The sequence below is a fragment of the Rhinolophus ferrumequinum genome, chromosome 6, assembly GCF_004115265.2.
Source record: "Rhinolophus ferrumequinum isolate MPI-CBG mRhiFer1 chromosome 6, mRhiFer1_v1.p, whole genome shotgun sequence".
In the NCBI taxonomy this organism is placed as follows: Eukaryota; Metazoa; Chordata; class Mammalia; order Chiroptera; family Rhinolophidae; genus Rhinolophus; species Rhinolophus ferrumequinum.
In genome coordinates, this window is record NC_046289.1 from 59,165,829 (window position 1) to 59,181,554 (window position 15,726).

Sequence of the window (15,726 nt, forward strand, 5' to 3'; positions counted from 1 at the left end):
TTCCTCTTACCTAAACCCTATTCCTCTAGCTCTTGTGGCTCTGGTTTATTTTTCATATTACCTAGAACCCTTTCTCCAATAATCTCTAGATAACACAATAAATATTTATTTAGTACATATTTATTGGATGACTGCTTTATGTCCGTATTATGTGCTATGAAGAGTATAAAGGTGGGTTTAGGATCTCTCTCCTAAAGAGCTTACAATTTAAAGAAGAAATTTGTGAAGTAGAGAAGTATACCTATGAGGCTTGATAAAATAAGTGCTCAGTCAAGGTTAAAACCCTGTGCTTTTGGAACCCTAAGCAAAATGGGACAGACAAATGACTAGAGAGATGGCAGAGGTCAAAGAAGTTGCATTTGAACTAAGCGTTGGTGAATGTAAATGCTCCTTGATGTCTGATTGTTTCCAGCACTTGTTATATCTTGCACTATAGCATTTAATTAAACCCAATGTGACAGTCTTTTAAAATATACGATTTGTTTCATGCCCAATTTTGTCAACCGTGGGTGAGTCTGGTCTACCTGGCAGAGAGTGAACTTCCTCAGAGCAAGCCCTATTATCTTTTCCTCTTGTATTCCTCAGGCACACAGCATGTGCTCAGTTAACCTTGGCTGGGTCCTGGACACATTACTGTCATGATGAGTATCAGTAGATTTGGTTACTTTGAACAATTTCAAGTTGAAGAACCAAAGACCTCCTTTAAAATGCGGCATGTTGTTTAGAATCCTAATAGGTACTACGATGTATCTCAAAATACTGCTGTACTCTTTTAAAGTTGTTGCACCACTAGAGTCTGCCTAATGCCCCCAAAGGACTCTCTGTAGAGGCCTCTTTAGACACACTGAGATCTTGGAACTTAAATTTAGCACCAAAGTTACCTGATATGTGTGGCTGCATATCAACCTCATCCAGAGAGCAGCTAACTCTGCCCTAGTGTGATCAAAGAGGGAGGAGCCTTCAGGGCAAGTGGGCAAAGCCCACGTGAGAAATATGGACAGTCTCTGCTCTCTCCAATTCCAGGCTGAAGCGATACATTATCACAGAAGCATTTTTCTTTTTTCCATGAGCTTGATATTCAGTTGATGCTTGTTCTGTTACATGGAAAACTGTGCATGGCCTCAGAAAACTGGCTTCTTGACTGATGCTTTTTCCTAGGAGTTATTATAGTCAATCATCTTGCTTGATGGAATTGTGGGACAGAATGGATGAACCATTCATAGGCAATCCCAAGCAGGAGGCAATCAGTGCTGCAGTCATATCACGTCAGGGTGTCAGGGCCACAATGGTTTCCAGCTGGTAGTACTATTCTCAGGTGCCTCCTCCTCGCCTGTGTCACCTCCCTCAGCCTTTAGAAGTCAGCAAAGCCAGGTCTTGGTTTACCAGACATCAACATATGATGATTTCTCCTGCCTCTTCCCCTTGCACAATGGCACGTAATTGAGGGCTGGCTCTTTGAATGTCTCCTAATTGCATCGCGTTCAAGATTTCCTGTAATACGGCAATGCCTTTTGGATCAGGAAAACCTCACGGTCTAAGGACTTGATTTTCTGGACTGCTAGCTTGTGTTCAAGGATGTTCAGCTCCTAGGCACGGCACCAGGCAGGTTTAGGAAACGCTGATACAACTGTAGCAATTTTCCCCAATTTGTTCCTGACAAATAGCGCTCCTCAAAATTGAGTTGACTTCTTTTCTTTTGTTCAAAAATGCTGGTAAACACAATTAGCCTCATTAACCTCAGTTTCTGTTTCATAACTGAAAATTAGCCTACAATCACTGGTTTGCTGGAAAGCACAGTTGTAATTAGTCTTTAACTGACTGATACGAAAAATCTGCCTCTTCTTTAATTTTTCTGACATCTCAGTGCATAGGAAAACATGTTTGAACTCTCCCACACTGGCATTGGGGACAGGAGTAAAAATAAATCAGAGATTTAAATCAAGGATCTCAAGCTGAGACATGAAAACCGATATTCTTGCACATGGAAATTGGAGACGAGGAAGCATTTGTCAGAGGCGATGATGAGAAGGTAGATACTAGGAAGTCTATTCCCAACACCACTTCTAACATGTCCAGAGAAGTTACTAGTATGCTGAGGAATCTGTCATCCATAGGCAAAGTCAAAGAATTATTTGCAAACATGATTGGGAAACAAGTATGTAGTTACTCCCTTGGCATATGTGAAGAATAGCTGTCCCAGCCCTTGTTGACCAGCGTTATAGTGCCCTTTTTGTGAGCGAGAAGTCACATTTCATGAGCAGCCTTGGCACTAGTTCTTTTTTCAGGCTAGTACCTGAAGACTAGGCTTCCAGGCCTTGTGACCAGACAGCTAGGACTATGAGTTTCATGGAGAAACTGTATGGGCATCATCCTCCAGTGGCTGGTAGCCTGAAGAAGGTGTCCAGGAGGTCCAGGCAGGAAGGATGGGGATGTTAATTTCCTTTCAATCAACAGACAATCTGCTGAGATAAAGGGAAAGCAGTTTGAAGTAGTTCAACCAGGTCTTTGGGTCTGAGTGATGTCTCGGAGATAGGCTGTGACAGGAGTCTATCCATCTGGAGCCTATCCATCTGAATTAGTCATCGAGGTGACAAATCAAGCCCACATACTAATGTGTGGCCTTCTGGGATGAAGATGAATATCTCAGGACTCAGAAATCTGAGGCTAGCGATACATTGGGTGTGAGTATGTGGGATGGTTGGTGAATGGTAGGCCCTCAGGCTGAAGCATGGATGACTCCAAATAGAGCTCATGGTATAGCAATGTTCTGAACTGGGAGGTGGGAGACCTATGTGTGGCAAATATCTTTTGCTCTATTAGCTTCAGTTTCCCCTTGGGGGAATGAGGAGTTTAGAGGTTACAATCCTGACGACCCACCTCGCTCTGGTACTCTTTGAGTGGATATTAAGCAAAACCATAATTTCCAGCATTCACTAACAAGTGCTGGACTTCCTAACATAGACCCCTTTACCTGCTCCCCACACTATAGTGTTCTCTTAACTCCCAATAAAGGTTCTTAATTTCCGAGTTGTTTTTCTATAGACTTCGATGATTCCCCCTGGCATGCACAGGCTCAAGGACTCTGAAACATCTCCCTGCCAGTGTGGACTCTGGCTGGAGGGCTGTGAAATGGAGCCGAGCTGTTCTGTCTCGGTGCCCAAACTGCAAATGAGAAATTTTATAATTCAAATTGAAGTTCTCCTGTGTCACTCTCTGCACCTCTTATCAAGCCCCATAACAGTCAAATAAAATAGTCACTAAAATCAGGAAATAATCCAGGGCAGTAAAGTAGGTTTTAATAGGCACCTAAGGCATCAGATGCAAATAAAGTAATAAGAGAGGAAATTAATATTATTCTATGCTCATTGGAGAAAGTGGTGTGTGACACTCGACTGAGTGGCAATATTTTTGAAGCATCTCCCTTACTCTCTTCAGCATTGCTTATGCAAGAGGCTCTGTCTTTGCCATAATCTGGTTGGAACTGGTCGTGGGCTTGGGCAAGATAACTGGATCTAATTACTGGGAGTTCCCTGATAGACGTGTCTGAATTGAGAATTGTTTGAAGAATTCCCAGGAATGTACCACTTAGGAACCACTGTATTCCAAAGAATGACATCGAGACTCTGAACTTCAGAGATACGATATGTTTTTGCCTAGCTGTCTACCACCTTATTTCACCTTCTCTGGGTTCATAGCGGTATGCTTTCTCCATTTCATGTTCTGCTCATTTCAATCAAGCATCACATATCCCACAGAAAGAAGAAAGACATTGGGGGTAGTTATTTTGACAAGACACTCAGCAATAGGTACCTCCCTCTTCCTCTGGCATTCATTTTTCGCATGTTTTTTTTTTGAGTAATTAAACACAGAAAGGTCACTGAACATCCTGGCAATTACAGGAAGTGGGAGGAGGGAACATAAAGCAAGCAAACAATCAATATGAAGACGTCAACACAGTGTTTTTGTTTTTCTTCCAGTTTCTCTAGAAGGCATTAGTTATTTATTGATTATTCATATGCCACCTACTTCCCCAAAGATTGTTTTGAGGCAGGCCAATGTGATATCATCTCAGTAATACCTGGAGTTTCCTAAATTTAATTTCTTGGCAAAACATCAAGCCAGTACAAAAATCTGATTTGAGTACTTCTAAGTTCCAGTGGAATAAAAAAAAGTGTCTCAGTGAAAACATTGGTCTTCACTTATTCCAGTTCTCTGTTCCACCATCTAGTCATGCTATGTTCATTTCAAGAAAGTATTTGCTTCCTTGTCTTGCTCAGGTGTATGTGTTAAAACAGGTGCAATAACAAGATTTGACTCTCTCTGATTCTTGCACCTTCTCGGCCCAGCCAGTGAAGAGGGCAAAGTGTATTCTACATCCCCAGCTTGTAAGAGGCCTTGTGTCAAGAGTGAACTCTCTTTCAATAGCACTACTTGTCTAGAGAATAGCCACCCCTCCGGATAACTTCTCAGAGTTGATGTCATAATAGTGGTGATTTTGAAATTCTGAGCCCTTTTCATTAAACTGGGTTGTTGCCATTCTGTGACCATATTTAGGCTTTCTCGCTCCATGGTTTCATTCATGCTATGCCTCTGGCCTGAAGTCCTCCCCATTTGCACTGCCTGTCACAATCCTCCGTCATCCTCATTCTTCATGGCTTTGTGGAAAGATTACTACCCCATGAAACCTTTGGTATCAGTTATCAATTGTCACAGTAAAGCTGAGTAACAAATAACCAATGTAGTGGCATACTGTTGTAGATATTTATTTGTCCTCACAAGTCCACAGTTCAGCTGCATGGTTCCTATGGTCTCAGTTGGGTTCACTCATGTATCTGCAGGCAGCTATGTGATGGCCTAAATATTTGTTGACCTTGGCTCTGCTGTCTTACGTGTAAGAGAATTGGCTGGCTGTGAGGTGATCTAGGATAGCCTTAGCTAAAACAACTGTGCTTTCCTCTGCAAAATTTCTCAGCCTTCAGCAGGTTAGCTTGGCCTTGATCTAGTGGTGATGACAAGGTTCTGAAACAAAAAGAGACAATGTGCAAAGCCCCTTGAGTCAGGCTTAGAAGTGGTACAGCATCACTTCTGCTGCTTCCTATTGGCCAAAGCAAGCTACAGACCAACTCTGTTTCAAGGTGTGGGAATCTAGACTCTTTCACTTATGAAAAGAACTGCAACATCACATTGCAATGGGTATGGATAGGGAGAATGAAGAACTTGAGGACTTTTTGCAGTCAATCTACCACAACTTTTCTGATTGCCTGGTTTGTAGTGGGTTTTGGTTGTGGTTTATTTTTACTGGTTTAATACATGTAGTATTATTTGGGTACTTGCTTCATCTTTCTTTATGAGTCCCTTAGAGTCAGAGGCCCTGTCTCATTCATTCTTTGGGCCTCAAGCTGCTTAATTCAGTGAAGCATTAGGCATATTTAAGAATAGAAACAGTCTACAAATAAAGGCGAGATAGAAAACACATACACACAGAATTTTAAATCTGGGGTGACTTTAAACTTTTACTCCATCATCCTGTCTTATAGTAGTAGGTAAGCTGCTCTAAACAGAAAGCCAAATTCAAAAATTGTCTCAAAATACACACCACCTCCCTCCCCACCAAGTCAGTTCCCGTTGCAAACTATGCACCACCCATGCATTTTAACACTCTTGTTTTAATTTTCTAATTTCTTAGCAGACAGAGAAAAGCCATTTTCCAAACATTTTCAACTTAGCCTTCACTGTCTTCCTTCCTCTTGTCACTACGATTCAACTACACACTTCATTGGTGACAATGACATCTGCTTAGCGTTCCAAGCTGGGAACAGTGCCTTAAGAACAGTGCTTTGCACAAAGTAGGTGTTCAGTAACTATGTGTTTAACATATAGATGCAGGAAATTCCTTTCACCTTGGGGTCTCGAGGTCCCATCTCACGGAGGATTTTCTGTAAGAACTATATGACCTTGTAGGGAATTCTGGTTTCTCTGATGTCTTTTTTGTCTTCCTTCTTGAAACACGGCTCCCAAAGGAGTTGGTCCACTTCACACCTTCAGAGTACAGTGAATCCCCATCCGCTTGGTATCTTCCATCCAGCCTTTTGGCCAGAGCTGTATTTTAGGAAGATAAAGCCAATCCATAGGTGGGGGATGTGAACTCAGCTCTGAAGAGAAAGAGAAGGTTGAGCTATATATTGACTCATTCATCTTGAGGGCTCTTCACTCTGCAGAATGGAATTCGATTAATATTTCAGATTTTTAATGAGACTTGTTCTCACCATGACTTTTCCTGTCACCATTTATTTGAGTTTTAGGTTTGTATTAAAGGAGGTCTTTTATAATCAGCATATGCCCTCATAGTTTTCTTGGTTTGGTTTAATTCCCTAGTCAAATCGCTAAGAGTCTTCTTAATCTTTCACTCGGAACATTTTTTTAAAGCATTATTTAATCTATAATTCTGTGCCTTTTATTGTTGGTTGTAGGTTAGTATGTTTTTAACCTCAGTTTACAACACAGTGTATCTTTCAGATTCTCCCTGAATCATTTTCTTTGAATCAGTCCCTGTGATGGTTCCTTTTACATGTCAAGATAACTGGACCATAGGACACCCAGATATTTGGGTGCTGTAATAAAGGTTAATTTTGGGTGTCTGTGAGAGGGTTTCCAGGTGAGATTAGCATTTGAATCTGTAGACTGAGCAAAGCAGATTGTGTTCCTCACTGCCAGTGGGTATCATCCAATCTGTTTAGGGCCTGAATAGAACAAAAAAATCGAGGAAGGATGTACTCTCTTTCTCCATCTGAATGTTTGAGCTGACACATTGGTCTTTTGCCCTCAGACTGGGACTTCCACCATTGGTGCTTCTGGTTCTCAGGCCTTTGCACTCAGATTGGACTTTACACCCTGGCTTTCCTGTGTCTTCAGCTTGCAGACAGCAGACTGTGGGGCTTCCCAGCCTTCATAACTGTTGGAGCCAATTCCTTATAATAAATCTCTTTATATGCATCCAACTGGTTCTGTTTCTCTGGAGAACTCTGATTAATACAGTCCCTTATGGTGATATGACTATGGCTTTGTGACGTTAGGACAACCTGATGTCTGTTCCCTTCTGGTATTTCTTTTCAATTGCCAGCATTTCTCCATCAATAGAGGTCAACAGAAGTAATTAAATTGCTAGTGCTGCCTGCCTTTTTACCTTTCAGAATGGTCTATTATTCTCTATGACTTTCCAAGATTCTATCTTCCCTGAATTCAAGTCTTCCTTGAAACTTAGTCTGTCCTATCAAAAAGGACAGGTTCCACTCTGCCTTGCTTTTTTTTTTTTTTAATTTTTATTTATTTTAAGTGTGTTTTTCTAGGACCCATCAGCTCTAAGTCAAGTAGTTGTTTCAATCTAGTTGTGGAGGGCACAGCTTACATTGGCCCACGTGGGGATCGAACCGGCAATCTTGCTGTAAGAACACCGCGCTCTAACCAACTGAGCTAACCAGCCATCCCCCACTTTACCTTTTAAAAACAGAAAGAAAAAAAAAAATCCCCCTTCTCCAAAATCATTTATTTTCTCTTCTGTAGTCAGGGTCTATTTAAAATTTTGTATTATACTCTTTTAAGACTGGATAGAAAGGGTTACGACACCTACAACTTAGAGTGATAAATTACTGGCTAAAATCTTTCAGTCGTTTGTTTTAAAACATTTTTAAATGAAATATAAAAAGTAGCCTTAAAGTAACTTTTTACTCAACAAATTATTTATTCCTGATACTCTCCCAGAGATTTCACCTAATAATACAGACCTCTTCATTTGTCTTTATTTGCTTTCATCCCTTGAGAGAAACCTTTATTCTTCAGGTAGTTGAAACAATAATTATTTAGCAATTGCTAGTGACTGGCGCTTGCGTTCAGTACTGAGGAGCCAAAGATAAATGCCCTCAGGCTGTGCAAGGAACATGGTGTGTCTTCCCGCCAGTCAGATCAGAAGCCTGAAGTCCCTACTAGGAAGGCTGGGTGAGCCTTTCCCGCTTTCATCTTGCTCCCTCTGATTCCAGAATGATGCTTTGAGCACTGGATGTTAGTTACTGAATAAGATATTGAACAGGTTTCTTTCTTGTCATTATGATGCAACTTTAAAAGGAAATATCTTTATATTCTTTTCTCTGCCATTTCTGAATACTAGGCTGTGATTGTTCCAAACTGTATGTTTGTTCACATTCCAGGTAGAATCTTTATATCAACCATGTATGCACCCTTATTTTTTCTGACTGTGCTTTTTTCCCTCATAAAATTTATCTTTGCGTCTCCCATCCACCAGCCTTTCCCACAAACTCCTCAGGCAAAGAATTTATTTCAATTTTCTGTAATTTCGCTGTGTAACACCAATAAATAATCCACCTATCTCTATGAGGACGCACTGACCTTTTGTTTCTTATCAACTTGACACTTTTATTTCTTGTCTTTAGTTTTTACATATTTTTGCTTCAGTTCTCTCATCTGGGTTCTTCTTGCCCAGTTTTATATGCTGGCTACCAAATTGTGGCTTCAGACCTCCACCATCCCCTTCTTTTCATTTGCAGAGGTTCTTCCACCCCCAGGCTCTTGTTGCTGCTTCTGGTGCCTGTCTTTCTCACAAGTGGTCTGCTGTCTGCTTCGCTGATTAGGTTCCAGCTTCTCTTGGACTCAGTTCACTTACCTCTCTGCCCTTACCCTCCCTCTGCTCTTGCCTGTGCTCCCTGAATTATTCTCTCACGTGACCAAGCAAAACAAGATATCCAGAGATTGGAAAGCCTCCTTACCCACCCCATGCCATCATCAGTCCCCATCGCCCACTCACTGCATTGCATTCATCCACTGGCTCATGGAACAGTCCAAGTTCACAAGAGGTTGATTTTGTTAGGTAATACCGTGAGAAATATTGGCGAGGCCTTCCAGCCTCTCCCAGGCACAGTGTCCCCTGTCCATTCCCTGCTCTTTGCCTCTTCTTTATTGGCTACTGGGAACCTGTTGTCCTATGCAAAGAGATTTGTTTAATATTTTATTTTGACAGTCCCAAACTTATAGAAAATTTGAAGCCACAGTAGAAAAACCTCCATCTACTCTTAGCCCAGAGCCCCATTCACGTTTTGCTAAATGTCTCAGCAACAGCCCTTATATCCGAGGTCACCCATTAAGACTGTTCTCAGTCTCTCTAAGCTTTCAACCTGGAATGGTCTTTAGTCGTCCCGAACCTCCACGACCTTGATATTTTCAAAGAATTGCAGACCAGTCATTTTGTGGAATGTTCCTGTATTTGGGTTTTCCAGTGCTTCCCCAAGTATTTATATATTTTGCTTGTAGTATTGCAGATGCTGTAGTTCACTCCAGTGCATCCTATCCAGTGGCACATAACATCTGTTTGCCCTGTTCATTTCGATCACTTGAGTGAGATGGTGTCTGCCAAGTTTCTCCACTGTACAATAACTTCTTTTCCCTTGGTAATTAATAAATATATTGTGGGATGATATTTTGAGACTATATAAAATCATATTCCTTATCCAATTTTTGCCCACAAGTTTTAGCATCCTTTGCTATGTTTCTTTGCCTAAATTAATTATTACTGTGATGGAAATGGTGGTTTTCCTTTACATTTATTAGTTGATTTCTGATCCTAAGAAAAGATGGGGAAGGGGGGATATCACTGTGTGAGGGATATAAATGATAAATGTCTAACTATTACATTGTTTTGTATACCTGAAACTAATAAAAAAAAAGTGCTTTCTCTCTCAATGCATTAATTAATCCATTCATTTATTTATCAGTGTGGACTCATAGCTTCCTATTTTATTCAATATATTGTAATATATTCTCATTCATTTTGATGCTCAAATTGTCTCAGTTTGGCCAGTGGGAACTCCTATATATATGAATTTTTGACATGTCTTCCTTGTTCTTTGATCATTTCCTTACTTTCTATCATGGAAAAAGACATTCCACACTTACCTTGTTCTTTGACTGACCCAGACCTAGGGAATCAGTCATTTACATATATATGTACATATATGTATATATGTGTGTGTGCACATATATGTATATATACATACAATGTTTATATATATGTGCATAATGTGTATACACACACATATACACAGATATAACCTACATTTAATCTCTATCTTTCTAACTATATTGAAAACCATGAGTGCTCGCTGATACTTCCAATATCCATCTAACACCACAGGGTTTATTCCAACTTCCCCCTTTCCATATTTGTCCTTCCCTCCCCTGACAGTGACAAACCTGGTTCCCAATATCTCCATCTCCCTGAATGTAACCACCCTCGTGACCTCACCTGGCTGCTGTCCTCCTTTTACATCCAACCCCTGCGTGGGCCAGCCTCCTTCAGATCACCTATATATTCGGGTTTGCTTTAACGGCTTTTTGGTAAAGGAAGGAAAAAAACCCAATAAATATTTTTTAAAGAAGGGAAGAGGAAGAGCAAAAGAATAGTCCTAAGAGTTTTATCCAAACTGCATTTGTTATTTCTGTCTCTCTTTGAACTTACACAATTGCTTCTTTACCATTTATGAAATTATCCTAAATAATTAAAAAATATAGCTTTGGCTATTTTGCTCTAATATTTTTATTCTGTTGACAGCATGTGCTGTTTCTACAAATACTCAATTGTCTTTGAGAATAGATAGGAATATGAGTGCCATGAAGAGAATAATGTCTGTTTTGATCAAAATGGATTATCAGGCTGTACAAACAAACATCCCCCAAATCTCAGTGGCTTAACACAATGAAAGCTTAGTTCTTATTCATACTACATGCCCAAAACAGATAAAAAGACAGGGATCTCAGAGACCTAGACTTACAGAGGTTTCATTTCTAACTGTGTTCCCAAGATTTCCACAGTTGTAGGAAAAAACTGACTAATTGTACATGTTTCTACCAGGAGGTGAACTGCATCATTTCTCCTCACTTTTCATTGATGAAAGTAAATCACATGACCATATTTTCCAGGAGGTGGAGAAGCACCTACCATGTACTTAAAAGAGGAAAGTATGACATAGAGAAGAGCACCGATGACTCCCATAGTGTCCTTTGATGAGGGACATCAAGGCCAATCCTCTGACTTGGGCTCTGCCTTTTTCTACCAGTCTGAGATCTTGTATCGTTTCTAGTTCTTCATCTGCAAGGCAGGAAAAATGTAGCTTATGTGATTATGAAAAAAAAAAAAGGTGGCTTGGTTAGAGCGTGAGCTCTGGGCAACAGGGTTGCCCGTTCGATTCCCACAATTGCCAGTGGGCTGTGCTCTCTGCAACTAGAATGAAGACAATGAACTACCACTGAGCTCCCGGGCTACTGCCGGATGGCTCAATTGGTTGGAGCGCGTGCTCTCAACCACACGGTTGCCGGTTTGACTCCCACAAGGGATGGTGGGCTGTGCCCCCTGCAACTAAGATTGAACAACGGCAACTGGACTTGGAGCTTAGCTGCGCCCTTCACAACTAAGATTGAAAGGACAACAACTTGACCTGGAGCTGATGGGTTCTCAGAAAAACACACTGTTCCCCAATAAAGTCCTGGACATACACACTGTTCCCCCAATAAAGTCCTGTTCACCTTCCTCAATAAAATCTTAAAAAAAAAAAAAATACTGAAAGTCCTTTACAAAATGTAAATACTATAAGAAACATCCTAACTACCAAACTACCATTTCTGATACTAATGTCCCCAAATGGCAGATAATCTTCCTGGGAGCTGTGCAGCCTGGTAGATTCCATATTCCAGGCGGTGAGGAGGACAGTCTTTTTTTTTTTCTGATTATAAAGGTAATAGGTGCTCATTTGCCTAATCCAAAAAAACCCATATAAATAAGAACATACAAAAATCCATTATCTCAAAACAGAACAATGTTTATGTTTTCATATTCACCATTCCACTTTTTTCTATGTAGTTTAAGCAGTTGAAATTATGCACAATATTTTTGTATTTATTTTCAAAATTTGAATGCATTTGTAATATTTTTCTAACTTTAAATATTTTCTCATATAATTACAATTTTTTATATATTGCTTTTGAAAGCCATGTAATACTTCATAATTAATTAAACATTTATCCATCATTTGGGATTTAGGTTGTTTTCACATACATGACATTCCTGGTTACTTAACTCTGCTGAAGACGAGAGAAGAATGCCTTGCTTCCACACTGTACCAGTCCTGGGCCTCAGATTCATTCCTTAGCCTCTACTCTGCTCCATGTTACAGGTCCCAGGGTTAGTCAGCTGCTGGTTGAAGTCACCTAGTGGAAGGCACTAGCAGAAGATTGTAGCACAGGGGGATGGAAGATGCTCAGCTGTTTTGCCCCTTCCACTCTACCTTGGATGGTTTCTCTGGCAGCATCCATGCCTTGTATTGGCTCCAGCTCTCACCAGACATGAACCCCCACGTTACCCAACCCTTTGCCTCAAGTAACACTCCCTCCTTTCTTTGTCTCTCTTGCCTAAATTAAGACAGTGGCTTCCTACTGTTGCTAATCTCTGGGTTATCTCATCATCTCCTGATTGGTGCTCAGCTGTTCCATCACTTGGGTTGCCAATTACCTATGTTAAATTCTCTCTGTTAGAAATACTTGAAGAGGTTCAGGTTCTCCTGGCAAGACTCCCATTCATTCACACATTAGGTCATTACAGTCTATCACATTTTCTTTCTCCCCAACCCTGACTTGGCATTATCAAGTATAGTTAGTTCAAGAAACAGAAACCCATTAAAACTAGTAGTTCAAACAGACAAAAAAGAGGCAGCCATTGGAAGGATAAATAAGCAGCACATATTACCCATAGGCAAGAAGTACAGCTGGGAATCGTGAGGGAGTGAAATTGGAAACTGCCTCCCTTCATGCCGCCGCTGTCTGCAGAACAGACTAAACATGAAAGAAAGTGGTGTCCATAGCCCCAGTTCTACATAACTTCTCAAACTCAGTGGCCCACATGGATTAAGTAGATCTCTGTCTATTTCTTATCAAGCCTCACTTGTCTTGGGTGTCTAAAAGTCACGCAATCAGCTGTTAACAGGAGTAGGGTGTGGACAGGATCACGCGCTCCACTGCTTACTCAGCTGTAGGGGGTGGGGCAGATTCTCTGAGAAAGGCCATGGGAACAGCCAGCACCTTGACTGGCACGTCTACCTCTAGCCTGTTATTTAGTGATGCTAAAAGCGATATGGACTTTCTGATTCTGGAAATGTGGCATATTAGTGCTACAGAGAGACCTCTCCTAATACAGGAGACATAAAACTGTGGGATAAAATTATAAGACAACAACAACATCCTTTTAGTTCATGGCTGAGCAGGCAATCAAGTTAAGAAAACAATTGGGGCCTGCAATGAAAAAAACTTTCTTCTATCAATGGGAGGAGTGAGGGAAATTGATCAAGGGATGGATACCAAGTATTGGCACTGCTGATGTTTTATTAGATAAGCTTGGTGGTGAGCATAGTGCATTCATTTTAGTATTTAAAGTAAATTAAACATGCTTTCATATATGCTATATTAAGTAAAATACATAAAATTAATTTAATATGTATGTATAAACTGGACATATGTCTAAATCCCAGTTCAAAATTTGCCAAAGCTTAATTTTGAAAGAATAAATATTTAAGAATGTGTTTTCCTTGCTCTATTTCTGCTATTGTTACTACAAAAAACCATGCACAGCTGTAAATCGCCAGGTTTTTCTACTCTAATATGAACATTCTTTGTAGAATGATTGCTATAAAAATGCTTCTTCTGCTGACTATGGTGGTAAGGGGTTACTAAAAAATTTTTAAATCTTTTTCATGAAAAGAAAGTCATCTGTGATACTCTTTTTTAGGACTTAAAGTTTTGATTCCATGGCCATTTCCTGTGTCACAACATCAAGCATCCCACCTGGTCACACAGCTGTGGATGAAAAATGTTAATTTCCCATCTCACTGGGGTTTTGTTGTTTAATATTTAATTCCTACTCCAAGTGAACTCTCTAGGCAAGATGTGTCTATGGGTCCTTGATCTTTCCATGAGTCATTCCCTGTTGGTTTCTAGTCTCCCTTTGTCTACAAGTTCTGACAATTAAGTTCGCAAACTCCTAGAAAAAGTGCTACATACCTCATTGCTGAATATCACTATGTTCACCTTCGAAGTACTCCCCTTGGGAAGCTATGCACTGACACCAGCACCTAGTCCACACTTCAAAGCAATTTTGGAACTCTTTTTTCTGGAATGGCCATCAGAGCTGTCGTCGTATTATCCTTGATGTCCTGAATGTCATCCAAATGTCTTCCTTTCAACATTTCCTTTATCTTTGGGTGAAGAAAGAAGTCACTGGGGACCAAATCAGGTGAATAGCAAGGGTGTAATGCCGGTACTCTGGTCCCACTCCTCTCATAAGAATGCAGGCTATGGTGAGGGCAAAAAAGAACAACAACAGAACCATAGATAGGGGAGTCATACCACTATATTCTCGTTTGGTCGAGACACAAAAGCAAACATCCGCCAGTACCCAACGAGGGTCTTCCTGCATCCCAGTCTCACTGGCGGCCGAGTGAGACAGAGGAAGTAGGATCAACATGATCCACAATCCGCGGACCGCTTCTTGCCCATCAACCAACCCAACCCCCTAGCGTAGCCACGGCAGTTAAATCAGTGGCTAATGGCGAACCAGTAACAGCTGATGACCACCTAGCCACCACGGATGGCCATCTGATTACAGCTGATGACCATCTAATAACCAAGCCAGCACATTTCCACATGAGGCTGAGAGCCTGGAAACTGCTCTCTGGGACTCTATCCCCACAGAGGGTGTTCCAATACTGTTGTTTGTTTACTGGCTAAAAACTCCCTCACAGACAGTGTGGTGTGAGCTGGTGCATTGTCATGACGCAAGAGCCATGAATTGTTGGCGAAAAGTTCAGGTTGTCTAACTTTTTCATGCAGCCTTATCATCACTTCCAAATAGTAAACTTGGTTTGTCCAGTTGGTACAAATTGATAATGAGTAATCCCTCTGATATCAAAAAAGTTTAGCAACATCATTGCAACAAGTTCACAAACTTAATTGTCAGACCTCGTCTCGTGTAGTCTAAACGTCTATCCTCTAGCCTACAAAGTCCTCCAGCCTCCTATTCTAGTATTTTAGGGAGGAAATAATTGGAATATTCACAGTAGCTCTGCTTTGATACTAATTTGCCAGGACACTAGCTTCCTCATTTTAAGTGTTTTTTTTTTTTTTTAAACTCTCACATCACTCATATCTGCACTTCTGTTTATATTAGCCACACTAGGAAGTCAAGTCAGGTTCTGTTGTCAGTCAGGGTCACTGACTCTCCAGTTTGGGTGGCCAAGTGTCCCTCAAATCATGGCATCTTTCTGTGTCCTGGGAACAGCCTTTCCCTCTTGCCATTTGTTTTCATGTGGCATTTGTAGTGGTGTGCTGGAGGGAATCATAATAGCTAGTGAAAGCTGGTTGTTAAATATTCAGGCATGTTACTGTATAAGTCAGTTGTTAAACCATTGGTAGCTTGAAATCATATGGTGGGAGTAGTTATACCACAGGAATTAGTAAATCCTGTAAATTCTGGCTTCCCCTGACCCCAGAAAGTCAGTTTACCTGCATACCACTACATATGGGTGACTAGAATGAAAATAATGACAATTTAAAAATACTTTTGTGAAAATGGATAAGCAGGACATTTTATGATTGAGAACACCTAGGAAATATTCTTTA

At 40.7% G+C, this 15,726-nt stretch overlaps 1 long non-coding RNA gene across 2 annotated transcripts; it reads right to left on the reverse strand.

Annotated features, from left to right (window-relative positions):
- Positions 1-3,692: 3,692 nt before the first annotated feature.
- On the reverse strand, positions 3,693-12,940 carry LOC117024212 (uncharacterized). Of its 2 annotated transcripts, XR_004423324.1 has the most exons (4): positions 12,138-12,940; positions 11,003-11,152; positions 10,310-10,394; positions 3,693-6,212 (listed from the first exon to the last, which is right to left on the reverse strand). It is a non-coding gene; the product is annotated as an uncharacterized LOC117024212 (long non-coding RNA). The 2 variants fall into 2 exon arrangements; XR_004423323.1 differs by lacking the exon at positions 12,138-12,940 and having other exon boundaries at positions 11,003-11,280.
- Between the last annotated feature and the right edge of the window lie 2,786 nt (positions 12,941-15,726).